Source organism: Octopus sinensis, linkage group LG26, assembly GCF_006345805.1.
Source record: "Octopus sinensis linkage group LG26, ASM634580v1, whole genome shotgun sequence".
Taxonomy (NCBI): Eukaryota; Metazoa; Mollusca; class Cephalopoda; order Octopoda; family Octopodidae; genus Octopus; species Octopus sinensis.
Window position 1 is genome coordinate 12,907,721 of NC_043022.1, and position 14,125 is coordinate 12,921,845.

At 42.3% G+C, this 14,125-nt stretch overlaps 1 protein-coding gene across 2 annotated transcripts in view; it reads left to right on the top strand.

Moving 5' to 3' along the window:
• The window catches only part of LOC115224845 (zinc finger CCCH domain-containing protein 13), a 159,220-nt gene that overhangs the window by 58,182 nt on the left and 86,913 nt on the right, over window positions 1-14,125 (top strand). The gene's annotated exons all lie outside the window — the stretch shown is intronic.

Below are 14,125 nucleotides of genomic sequence, written 5' to 3' on the forward strand. Positions count from 1 at the left end.
AATTTGGTAGGTGAGAAATAGATGAAAACTGTGGAGGCCCATCCTGTGTGTGTCTCACCAATTTTTTCACAGCAGCTGCTGACTGGTTGTGCTGATCCACCTCCGACAATAGAGAGCAGTCACCAAATTCCCTTCCATATAAGCTAACTCTGATCGTAAAGTTATATAATTGGACTGTTACCTAACATATATATATATATACTAGCAGCTAAGCCCAGTTTCACCCGGTCTGTTTGGATGATGTGGCTGTGATTGTTTTTGGTTAGGCATAATCTATAACAGTGTTTGTCAACCTTATCATTTCGGGTCCCCTGTTTCAATTGGAGCCTCCAACTATATGAAAATTTCCTGACCCCACCCCGTCAGAAAACAGCCTCTAAGCAACTGGTTGTTTTAATGGCAGAAGAAAGAGGGAAATTCCATTAGAAAAAGTTTTAATCGATTTTTCTCAGTAAGTATGGGGGTTTGGAAAAAAATACAAACTGCATTCCAATCTATGCACCTGTCTGCACATGTATGCCCTTTTTCACGTGAATCCACCCAGCCATTTGGCTGTGAACCTCAAGACAAGAAAGAATACAACAATCGCCCTTGTCCAATTTATATTATATATATATAAAAATAGGGATGACAAAGGAATGAGCAATTATGTTATGAACTTCTTTAGCTTAGAACTTTTTCTGCTCTAAGCTGCTCTAATGCACTCATACTTAAGTGCTTGAGTATCATCTAACAGCAGAAACAGCTGTAAGCTAATGACATTGTTTATTCCTTTGTCGTTCCAATTTTCTATTACCATTCTGTGCTCAGCTGATGCTTTGTTCAGAAGCTTATGTACATTGAGTTCTAACACCAGGTTATTAACATCACAATGCCCAAGCAATGTGTGTGTGTGTGTATTCAAATATGAAATAGAAGCAGCACTTGTTACTTAATATAATCGTTGTATATATGTATATACATGGAGGCACGTGGCTTAGTGGTTAGGGTGTCAGCATCATGATCGTAAGATTATGGTTTCAGTTCCTGGACCAGGTGACGTGTTGTGTTCTTGAGCAAAACACTTCATTTCACATTGCTCCAGTCCACTCAGCTGGCAAAAATGAGTAACACTGCAATGGACTAGAGTCCAGTCCAGCTGGGGAACACATACGCCATAGAAACCAGGAAACCAGGCCCATGATCCTGGCTAGGCTTTAAAAAAGGGTGCATTTTTCTGTGGAGGCGCAATGGCCCAGTGGTTAGGGCAGCAGACTCGCGGTTGGAGAATTGCAGTTTCGATTCCCAGACTGGGCGTTGTGTGTGTTTATTGAGTGAAAACACCTAATGCCTCACGAGGCTCCGACAGGGGGTGGTGGCGACCCCTGTTGTACTCTTTCACCCCAACTTTCTCTCACTCTTTCATCCTGTTTCTTGAGTAATGCTGCGATGGACTGGTGTCCCGTCCAGCTGGGGGGAACATATGCACCACAGAAACCGAGAAACTGGGCCCATCAGCCTGGCTAGGCTTGAAAAGGGCGCATAAATAAATATGTATATACACACACATACACAAATGTATGGTTGTGGTGCCCTTAATACTCAGCATACTTATAGGGTTGCTGTTGTAGCATGCTGTTGCATGTGGGTGTGGGTGTATGCATACACGCACACACACACACATACATAGAGGAATGCATTTTAATTTACAAGTGTGCTCAAAACATCAAGTAGAGTTTATATTTATATTTTTGAAGTCAGCCTTTCCCAGTCATGACTTGGCTATCGAGTTTGCCTAGTGGAGGAAACATGAAGCATAATAATTCCAGCTTGTAAAACAAAATATATGTAATGAAGAGGAGGACATAGGCTAAAGGAGACTTGTTAGTCTTGTTGCAAGGGAGGGACAACTTGTCTAGGGCTGGTTCCACAATGAAGTGTATTCTGTTCATGCTACAAAGTAGTTGCTGATACAAGGGGCATCCAACCATGAAAACCCCATCAAAGGAACATACATAACAACACGGCTGGCTGGTTATTCTGTCTGTGTGTCTCGGATGATAGATTGTGATTGGAATAAGAACTGTTTTGGCGTCACCTATCTGGTGTCATTTATTTTGCATCAGATGTTTTCATCTTTCTCTCTGTCTCTCTCTGTTTTTTGTATATAAGGAGAGGGAAAGTGTTTGTCAACCATGTTCAATTAATCAATTGTAACGTAGTGCTCTCTCACTCTCTCTCTCTCTCTCTCTCTCTCTCTCTCACACTTTCTCTCTCTCACTTTCTCTCTCTCACTTTCTCTCTCTCTCTTTCTCTCTCTCTCTGTATATTTCTGCACATACATTTATATGTTTGCCTCCACTGCCAAAACATTTTGTCCCCAAAACAGGCTGAAGTCCACTCAGGCATGCCAGATCATCACCATCCGAAGAGCTGTACTCAAGTTTGTTAAACCTGTACCAACATAAAAAAAACAAAAACAAAAAAAAACATCAAATAACGATGTTATCTCTTAGTCGGTGTGGTGGTCACATCTTGATTGTCGCTTTCATTACGCTTTGCCTGTGTACACTCCAACCTTCTTCAGGTGTCTTGTGATTCACTTTAATACCTTGCCTGGAATTGAACTTAGAACCTCTAGGTGACTGCAGTGCATTTTACTGCCTTTATCCACTATAAAGGCACTGCTTAATGCCATGCAGTCACCTAGCAGTTCTGTGTTCAATCCTAGGCAATGCATTAAGGTGAATCACAAGACACCTGAAACCTAGCGGAAGTAGCAACTAACATGAGGACACCACCCTGATGAATCCATAATATAAGAATCCCTCATCTGAGAAATATGGAATTGTTTATAAAATAATGTATAAATATTTTATTAGAAACTTCCTAATTCCTGTGCACTCTGATTTGTTACTGAATTGGAATAAAAATTTTAGGCCTTGCATTTCATTTGTTTGTGGAATCGTGAAGATTTTTAAGTATATAGCTCTTCTCCATTGTACATAAATTGTATCTTTTGTTCATGTTCTTGGATGATCTGTACTTCTCAAGGACTTTCTTTGTGATGATGAAATCAGCAACAGGTAGTATTTTCTTCGAAATCCCAAAGAATATAATTGGACAATTTCATTATACGCCTCTTTTCTCTGTACCTGGAAACAGAAAGATAGCTGAAGCACCATTGCTAGAAATCATCACAATTCTGCTAACCATTTAAATTTAAGTTCAGGAATTTTTTACAAAATACTGTGCAAGCTTGATTGTGTGGTTAAGAAGTTTGCTTCCCAACCATGTGATTTCGGGTTCATCCTGAATGCATGGCACCTTGGCCAAGTGTCTTCTATATAACCCTGAACTGATCAAAATTCATTGAGCGTGTGTGTGTATATCACGTGATCATGTGACCGACCAGTCCATCAGATGTAGTTGCACATCGCTGGTCACAATGCGTTCGCATTGTTTTAGCCTTCGAGTGACGCCAACAGAAAAAAGAGTGGGAGAAAGAGTGGTGAAAGAGTACAGCAGGGATCACCACCATCCCCTGCCGGAGCCTCGTGGAGCTTTTAGGTGTTTTCACTCAATAAACACTCACAACGCCTGGTCTGGGAATCGAAACCGCGATCCTACGACCACGAGTCCGCTACCCTAACCACTGGGCCATTGCGCATCCACGTGTGTATATACACATACATATATACATACATACACCAAATGACAAAGGACCAAGGTATCTGGTACTTTGTACTCAAGGAGACCCATCATCCACAGTAGAAGTGTTAATGCCACTCTCCCTGCTAAAGAGGATTGACCTGCAAGCTCTCTGTGCCAGTGGCACATAAAATGCACCCAGCACACTTTGTGAAGTGGTTGGCATTAGGGAGGGCATCCAGCCATAGAAACCAAGCCAAATCAGACTGGAATGTGGTGCAGCTCTCCTACTTACTAGCTCTGGTCAACCATCCAACTCTTGCCAGGATAGGAAACAGACATTAAACGATGATGATGGTGTGTTAGTAGGGTAGCGTCTCCTTGTTTTGGCATCTCATAATATTTGTAAACAGATTACTTCATTTCCTGTTTTCTATGAAGACATATCTGACCATAGAAACAAGTGGGCTCTAATGATAACCTCAGCTAACAACCATTTACTCCCCTTCTGGGGTTACAGGAAATATTTCTAGACACGCTGTGTACCTGTAGCAAACTAATCAATACCTCCTACTGCTAAGGAGTATTTACTCCCCTTCTGGGGCCACAAGAAATATTCTTAGACATGCTGTGTACCTGTACCAAACAAGTGAATTATTGCCAGGACTAAGTGACTTTGCCAACAACTTGTGCCAAGTTAATCTGATAAATACCAATTCACTTGTTGATGGAAGCATTAAGTCATTAAAATCAACTACAGCTGTTTGTATGTACCTGTGTATGTACCTGTGTGTGTGTGTGTGTGCATGTATAGGTGTGTATGTGTGTGTACATGCATGTGTGTGTACATGTATGTAAGTGAATGTGTGTGTGTATGTTTACATATGCATGTATGTATGTTTGTGTGTGTGTGTGTGTGTGTGTGCGTGTGTATGTATGTGTGTGTACATGTATGTAAGTGAATGTGTGTGTGTATGTTTACATATGCATGTATGTATGTTTGTGTGTGTGTGTGTGTGTGTGTGCATGCGTGTGTGCATGTATAGGTGTGTGTACATGTATGTATGTGAATGTGTGTGTGTGTGTGTATGTTTACATGTGCATGTATGTATGTTTGTGTGTGTGTCTGTGTTGTGTGAATTTTCCCACATTTTACTTAACATAAAAAATAAATAAATTTAGAAAACTAGTTTTTGGTTTTATAGTGTAGTTTGTGAAGTTCTTTGTAAGTATTTTGTGTAATAAAGCTGGGTGGATGGGGGTAAAGTTGGGTAGATGAGTGGGAGGAGAATAAATCAGGGTGGATGCATGTGTCAGATAAGCAAAGTTGGGGTGGTTGCACATAGCAAGAGCCAAGCTGGAGTGTTTGCATGTTGTGGGAATGAAGCAGGGTGGATGTGCATAGCAGGAGTGGTTATTCATTGCTTGAGTGAAGTTGGGTGGATGCATATAGAGAGAGCAAAGCTGGGTGGTGGCATGTAGAGGGAGCGAAGGTGGGTGGATGTGCATAGAGGGAACAAAGTTGGGTAGATGTGCATAGCTGGAGCAAGACTGGGGGGTGGAAGTGCATGGCAGGACTGTAGCTGGGGGTGGATGTGCATAGCAGGGAGTGAAGCAGGGATGGATGTGTGTGACATGAACAAGGTTTGGGGTGGATGCATGGCAGAATAGTAACCATTTAAAGAACTGTTGGGTAAGCTTTCAAACTTGGGGTAAGCTTTTCTAAGAATGAACATCATTGAAATCCCTTAATAAAAATAAATGTTTTGGCTTCAACTGAAGTCTGAGGATACATTTAAATGTAGGAACAGGGTTAGGGTATTTAAAGGTAGTTGAGAAATGTTCCCTTCTACATGTAGAGGTGTGGGGTAGGGTGGAGTGAAAATTAAAATATTGTAGAAATTGAAAATGCCTGAGGGTTAATTAAATGTTGCTATTTTTGATTACTTGAAAAATGCTAAATTTTTGCTGGGATCAATGAAGGGCATTTACTCCCTTGAGCCCCCTAAACTCCAAAAATGGGGGATTTTTGTAAATTTTTTACAATAGCAGAGTTTGCAGGGTTTCATGGAGTAAATGCCCTTGACTGATCAAAACGAAAATTTATCATTTTTCTAGTAATAATATATAGCAAGATTTTAGGCCTCGGGCATTTTCAATTTGCACAATTTTTCATTTTCACTCCACCCTAAATTATACACTCTATATACCCGCATGCACATACATTATAAATACCCTGATGCAGTACCAGGCAGTGGCTCCCATGGCTTCTCATCTTAACTGATTGGAAGTATTATCATGTTTTGTCTTGGTATAAAAGTTGGGCTACAGCAAATATTCTGCTCAATACCACAGATTTGCTTGTCAATTGTTTGACCTTAACCAGTTGAGCATGTCCCTTAGTGGCTGACACTATGTGCATCTCTGATCACGAGCAGAAGTAGTGGGGGAGCATGATAGCCATGTGTTGAGAGGAATTATTTGAGGTTTGGATAATTCATCTTTGAAAACATGGGTGTTTTGTTCAACATCCTTAAACAACCCTTATTCAGGGACCTTTTGAGTGGGATGGGCTACTCAACCTAAAAAAAATTCTAACTGGGCCCCACCTGCAAGGTCATGCGCTGTTTATCTTGATATGAGATCACCATGTCACGCACATATGGTTATGTTGCATGTGCCTGGAGTACCCTTATCAGACGGGTAGTCATGATGGGTATACTGGGCTTCGTATATTTTACCCCAGTGTCAATTTCATGGCATGCACTGCTCTCTCACTCAATAATAATAATAATAATAATAATAATAATAATACTTTCTACTGTGGGCACAGAGCCTGAAATTTTGGGAGAGTGGGCTAGTCAGTTATGTTGACCCCCAGTGTTTAACTGGTATTTATTTTATCTATTCTGAAAGAATGGAATGCAAAGACAGCCTCTGTGGAATTTGAACTCAGAATGTAAACATGGACAAAATTCTTAGCCGCATTTTGTCTGTGTTTGCATTCTACCAGCTCACTACTTTCATAATGATAATTATTATTTCTAATGTAGACACAAAACCAACAATTTGTTTTTTGGAGGGGAGGGGCAGATAAGTCAATTACATCACCCCCACCACTACCACCAGGACTTGACTGGGACTTTATTTTATTGACTCTTAAAAGGATGAGAGGCAAAGTTGACACTTACTCTCTCTCTCTCTCTCTCTCTCTTTTACTCTTTTACTTGTTTCAGTCATTTGACTGCGGCCATGCTGGAGCACCGCCTTTAGTCAAGCAACTCGACCCCGGGACTTATTCCTTTTGTAAGCCCATTACTTATTCTATCGGTCTCTTTTGCCGAACCGCTAAGTAACGGGGACATAAACACACCAGCATCGGTTGTCAAGCAATGCTAGGGGGACAAACACAGACACACAAACACACACACATATACATACATATATATACGACGGGCTTCTTTCAGTTTCCGTCTACCAAATCCACTCACAAGGCTTTGGTCGGCCCAAGGCTATAGTAGAAGACACTTGCCCAAGGTGCCACGCAGTAGGACTGAACCCGGAACGATGTGCTTGGTAAGCAAGCTACTTACCACACAGCCACTCCTGCACGTACTTGTGCAATTTGAACATGGACTGTAAAGAGCTAGAAGTGATACGTGCCACGAAGCTTTTTGTCTGACATACTAAGAAACCCGCTGCTAGTTTGCCACATTATTTTGGTAACTAAGTAAATATGCGAATAAAAAAATGAAATAAAAATAAACGCAGTAATAATGTGGAAATTCTAAATTCATTTTGCAGGGGATTCGGTTGCTACTTTGGAGTAAGGTCAAGTTTCTCCATGGAAGCTAGAGTGAGGTGGGGGGGAAGAGGGGGAATGCATCTGTTATATTTCATCTAAGGTCAAGTGGCAAGACAAAACAACGGCTGTACCCACCTCCCACGTCCTTCTCCCTCTCTCTCCCCCACCAAGTCCATTCCACCCCCGCTGCCCCATAACTTGTTGTAAATATATAACAAGTCTCACCAGTTATCTACTTGACTTTTGTACTAACCATGATTTCAGTAATAATAATAATAATAATAATAATAATAATAATAATTAATCAGGTTTGATAAGTAATTAATAGGCACTAATAATAAAAGCCTCTAAAAAGGCCTCTCTTATTTCACACGCTTTATTTTTAATTTGATGTTTATTTGTAAATGTGCGTGTGTGTGTGTGTGTGTGTGTGTGTGTGTGTGTGTGAAGCGATATCGCGTTTCCACGCTTTTTATCTTTTTCTTCTTTTCTGTCTTTTAAATTTCTATACCTGTGTTCGTATCTATACAAAAGGCGACGAGCTGGCAGAAACGTTAGCACGCCGGGCGAAATGCTTTACTACCCACAAGGGGCTAAACACAGAGAGGACAAACAAGGACAGACAAATGGATTAAGTCGATTACATCGACCCCAGTGCGTAACTGGTACTTATTTAATCGACCCCGAAAGGATGAAAGGCAAAGTCGACCTCGGTGGAATTTGAACTCAGAACGTAACGGCAGACGAAATACGGCTATGCATTTCGCCTGGTGTGCTAACGGTTCTGCCAGCTCGCCGCCTATATTTCGTCTGTCGTTACGTTCTGAGTTCAAATTCCGTCGAGGTTCGACTTTGCCTTTCATCCTGTCGGGGTCGATAAACAAAGTACCAATTTCTTTACTACCCACAAGGGGCTAAACACAGAGGGAACAAACAAGGGCAGACAAACGGATTAAGTCGATTACATTGACCCCGGTGCGTACCTGGTACTTAATTTATCGACCCCGAAAGGATGAAAGGCAAAGTCGATAAATAAAGTACCAGTATCGCACTGGGGTCGATGTAATCGACTTAATCCGTTTGTCTGTCCTTGTTTGTCCCCTCTGTGTTTGGCCCCTTGTGGGTAGTAAAGAAATATATACATTTATGCACACATACAGTAAATCGACATAAAGTAATGGTGGGGGGGAGGTATCAAAAAGCTCCCAGACTATGTTTAATAAAAACAATAACTTATTTTAGAGCGACTTATAAACAGTAGCTGCAACACATCGGGACGTATATTTGCCATTTAAATATGGCTAACCCCTAAGGGTGGATGCTACTGTAGTTTGTTGCCCCAGGAGTGTGTCTAAGCCAGCAGGAGGAGTTGTCCTCCTGGGGCTACAAACTACAGTAGCATCCACCCTTAGGGGTTAGCCATATTTAAATGGCAAATATACATCACAATAACTTATTCACCTAAGTTTTAACCTCGTCTCCTTTGAAATAGTCCCCTTGCACAGCAATACACCAGTTCCAGTATTCCTGGTACTTTTGGAATCCAGCCTGGAAGTGGTTTTTCATAAGCAAGTGGAGGACCTTCTGCGATTCACTCTTGAGCTGCAGGCCATTGCCAGCCTCGTCTGGCCCCCGTGCTGGTGGCACGTAAAAAGCACCATCCGATTGTGGCCATTTGCCAGCCTCGTCTTGCCTCCGTGCCGGTGGCACATAAAAAGCACCATCCGATTGTGGCTGTTTGCCAGCCTCTCCTGGCACCTGTGCAGGTGGCACGTAAAAAGCACCCACTACACTCACGGAGTGGTTGGCGTTAGGAAGGGCATCCAGCCGTAGAAACACTGCCAGATCAGACTGGGCCTGGCGCAGCCTCCTGGTTTCCCAAACCCCAGTAGAACCATCCAACCCATGCCAGCATGGAAAACGGACGTTAAACGATGATGATGATGATGAATACTAAATGCAGAAAGTACCAAACTAAAAAAAAAAAAATGGGCATAAGTGTTGAAACAAATAAAAGATACTGTGATCAATTTATTCGACTAAACCCATCAATGCGGTACCCCAGCATGGTCGTACTCCAGTGAATGAAGCAAGACAAAAGGATATCAGAAAAGAAAACCCAGAATAATAGATTGTCTTCGATTTTGTTCCATTGTTGTGGGGCATTCCATAGATAGACTTTAGCAGAATAAGGGAGCTATCGATTTTATTGATTCCCTATACCTAACGGGTAAAACCCTCAATCTTCCTCCTCCCTCCCTCCTTTGAAGGAATTTGAACCCAGAAACATAAAGGGATGTAAGCAAATAGCAAGAATGAACTAGTCTGGTGCTCCACTGAATATATTCTACCCTCTCAATCTTGTGGCCACAAACTATATTTTTTTTGTCAGTTTCTTGTAACTTTTTGTTTTTGGGGTTGTTTTTTTGTCTTTCTTTTTTTTCGTTTTTTTTCTCGTTTTTTTTTTTTTTTGTTTTTTGTTTTTCTCAGCTGTGAAGAGAGTAAAATGAAACCAGATTAAACCAGTTCCATGACTCATTCACTTAGAATCAACTTCACTTCACTTCTACAAATTGTTTCACTGTTGACTCTGAATTGTCCCCTACCCCACCCCTTTCCTACCCCCTCTTATTCTCTACTCTCTCTCTTTCTCTTCCCTTCTTACACTTCTTTCCTCTTCTCGTCCCCCCTCCTTTCTAGCATTCTTCTTTTATTACACCCTCTTCTTCCCTTCTCTCTCCCAACCTACCCCTCTTTCTCTCTATTACTCTCTTCTCCTCTCTCTCTCCCTCCTATCCTCTTTCCCTTATTACTCCCTTTTCCCTTCTCCCTCTTCCTACTTCTTCCACTCTCTTTCTCCCTACCCTTCTTTCTATCCTCTCTTTTTAACATCTCGCTCTTATCCCTTCTCTCCCTTTCTACCCCTCTTTTTCCCCCTCCTTTAGTATCCCCACTTCTCTCTTTCCACCTCTCTCTCTTCCTATCCCTCTTCTCCCACCTTCCTCCCTTTTCTAACCTCTCTTCTATCCCTCTCATTCTTATCTCCCTTTCTTTCTCTCCCTCCCTCCCTACCTCTATTTTTCTCCTCCTCTAATTTCTCCTCTCTCTCTCCAGTCTCTCTCTCTCTCTCCAGTGTCTCTCTCTCTCTCTATATATATATGCTTACATCAATTTATCTTAAAGTTCTCAGTTTATATGTCATGTGTGTATGTGTATGTCCGTCTCTAAGCTCATATGCCAGGAAAAACACATTACTAATATGTGTGTGTGTGTGTGTTTGTGTCTGTGTGTGTACATACATGCATGCACATGTGTAACAGTGGAAGTGCAGCCCCCACACAAGCCTAGTCATTAACATTCCAGTAATATTAACCATAATGGACCAAGATTATTTACTAGTAAAACACATCCAGATCTTTGTTGACTAGGAAAGAGAGGTACATGGTATATGGTTTCTATTAAACTTGACAGCAGAATCTGAGTGAACAAACCTATCACCAACCCTTATTATAACACCACTACATTTGACACTCACTCTCTCACACACATACACACACATATACACACACACGTGTGTGTATGTGTATATATGTATCACTTTCACGGCTTCTAGTCATTGAAACTGCATTCATGCTGGTATAATTGTGCAAAATACTCGCACACCCCCAACTAGTATTTTTCCCTTAAACTTACTTATTTCTTTATTGCCCACAAGGGGCCAAACAAGGACAGACAAAGGGATTAAGTCGATTACATTGACCCCAGTGCATAACTGGTACTTAATTTATCAGCGAGCTGGCAGAAACGTTAGCACGCCGGGCGAAATGCTTAGCGGTATTTCGTCTGCGTTACGTTGTGAGTTCAAATTCCGCCGAAGTCGACTTTGCCTTTCATCCTTTCGGGGTCGATAAATTAAGTACCAGTTACGCACTGGAGTCGATGTAATCGACTTAATACCTATGTCTGTCCTTGTTTGTCCCCTCTGTGTTTAGCCCCTTGTGGGTAGTAAAGAAATAGGTACTTAATTTATCGACCTCGAAAGGGTGAAAGGTGAAGTTGACCTTGGCGGAATTTGAACTCAGAACATAACGGCAGACGAAATACCACTAAACATTTTGCCCAGCGTGCTAACGTTTCTGCCAGCTCACCGCATTTGCCTTAAACCTACTGTTAATATACATGCTCAGCCTCACTACTCTCTCTCTCTCTCTCTCTCTCCCTGCGCTCTCCTTTTCTAATTTGGGTAGCCGTGTATCTCCTCTACAGCAAGGCCTGCATTTCTATCCCTCTATCATACTCTAACTCCTCATCATCTGGCACAAACCACTTTCACTCAATATTTCTCCTCCCTCGGTGGAAGGGTCATGTCTTGGAAGTTATTTGGCAACCTCACTGCTGCTGGCGCCACATAAAAGGACCCAGTACACTCTGTAAAGTGGTTGGTATTAGGAAGGGCATCTGGCTGTAGAAACCATGCCAAAGGAGACCCTAGAGCTTAGTGCAGGCCCCTAGCTTGCCAGCTCCTGTCAAACTCATAACACTATGGAAAATAGATGTTTAATGATATGTGAGAGCGTGTGTATGTATAATTGATCTTCTAAGTCTAACCAACTGTGAATATACTGCTGATGAGACCTAACTAGACTGAAACATGTCCGTTACTTTCATCAATTGTCTTTAAAGATAAGCTGCACATTGTCTTTGTTTTCCTGGTAGGAGAGGAAAGTGGGGATTCAGATTGTCTAATGTTATTGGAGTTTTCTGCTTTGCCTTTTTTTTTTCAGATTTTAAACAAACTTTAGAGGGAAATGTAAACGCTAGGATGATATCAGTTAATTGAAATTTTCTATTCACTATATTAAGCATGCGATACTCTACCGTGACACTGTGTGTGTGTGTGTGTGTGTGTATGCACTTGCCGTGCACCCACACATATCCACCCACCTCTACATATATATATATATATATGTGTGCTTGTGTGTGTGTTTATACAAAAGAAAGAATTAGAGGAACTCAGGTGTGTCTCATTGAATTGCAACTAATATTTCCTTTATTTACAATCAAGAACCTACGTCAGTGGCTCAAGGGCCGGAAGTTTAGTAGCAAAGAATTTATAAAAATTATCAATGGGGAAGTTTAATAAATGCCTCAACACAAAAACTCTACGCCTCTGAGTCACTGCTGTAGCTTCTCATCATCATCATCATCGTCGTCGTTTAACGTCCGTTTTCCGCGCTAGCACGGGTTGGACGGTTTCGACCGGGGTCTGGGGAGCCAGGGGCTGCCCCAGGCTCCAGTCTGGTCTGGCAGTGTTGCTACAGCTGGATGCCCTTCCTAACGCCAACCACTCCGCGAGTGTGGTGGGTGCTTTTTACGTGCCACCTGCACAGGTGCCAGAGGGGTCTGGCATCGGCCACGGTCAGTTGGTGCTTTTTACGTGCCACCTGCACAGGTGCCAGAGGGGTCTGGCATCGGCCACGGTCGGTTGGTGCTTTTTATGTGCCACCTGCACAGAAGCCAGTCGGGGCGGTGCTGGCATCGGCCACGTTCGGATGGTGGCTATAAATAATCACATTGTAATGTAAGAGCTATAATTAAGTATATTAAAATGTATTTTTACTTTACACATTGAAGGGTTTGGACAGGTGTAATTATCTTAAGCAAAATATGTGCATGAAGTTGAAAGTCTATTTCTAAGTTTCCACCCCAAGCTGGCTAGGGGTTTGGGGTGGGACCCACAGTAGTAGACTTTCAACTTCCTCACATACACATTTTCGTGTAGTAAATGCCATTCCGCGCGCGTGTGCGTGTGTGTGTGGTGTGTGTGTGTGTATGCACTTGCCGTGCACCCACACATATCCACCCACCTCTACATATATATATATATATATGTGTGCTTGTGTGTGTGTTTATACAAAAGAAAGAATTAGAGGAACTCAGGTGTGTCTCATTGAATTGCAACTAATATTTCCTTTATTTACAATCAAGAACCTACGTCAGTGGCTCAAGGGCCGGAAGTTTAGTAGCAAAGAATTTATAAAAATTATCAATGGGGAAGTTTAATAAATGCCTCAACACAAAAACTCTACGCCTCTGAGTCACTGCTGTAGCTTCTCATCATCATCATCATCGTCGTCGTTTAACGTCCGTTTTCCGCGCTAGCACGGGTTGGACGGTTTCGACCGGGGTCTGGGGAGCCAGGGGCTGCCCCAGGCTCCAGTCTGGTCTGGCAGTGTTGCTACAGCTGGATGCCCTTCCTAACGCCAACCACTCCGCGAGTGTGGTGGGTGCTTTTTACGTGCCACCTGCACAGGTGCCAGAGGGGTCTGGCATCGGCCACGGTCGGTTGGTGCTTTTTATGTGCCACCTGCACAGAAGCCAGTCGGGGCGGTGCTGGCATCGGCCACGTTCGGATGGTGGCTATAAATAATCACATTGTAATGTAAGAGCTATAATTAAGTATATTAAAATGTATTTTTACTTTACACATTGAAGGGTTTGGACAGGTGTAATTATCTTAAGCAAAATATGTGCATGAAGTTGAAAGTCTATTTCTAAGTTTCCACCCCAAGCTGGCTAGGGGTTTGGGGTGGGACCCACAGTAGTAGACTTTCAACTTCCTCACATACACATTTTCGTGTAGTAAATGCCATTCCGCGCGCGTGTGCGTGTGTGTGTGTGTGTGTGTAT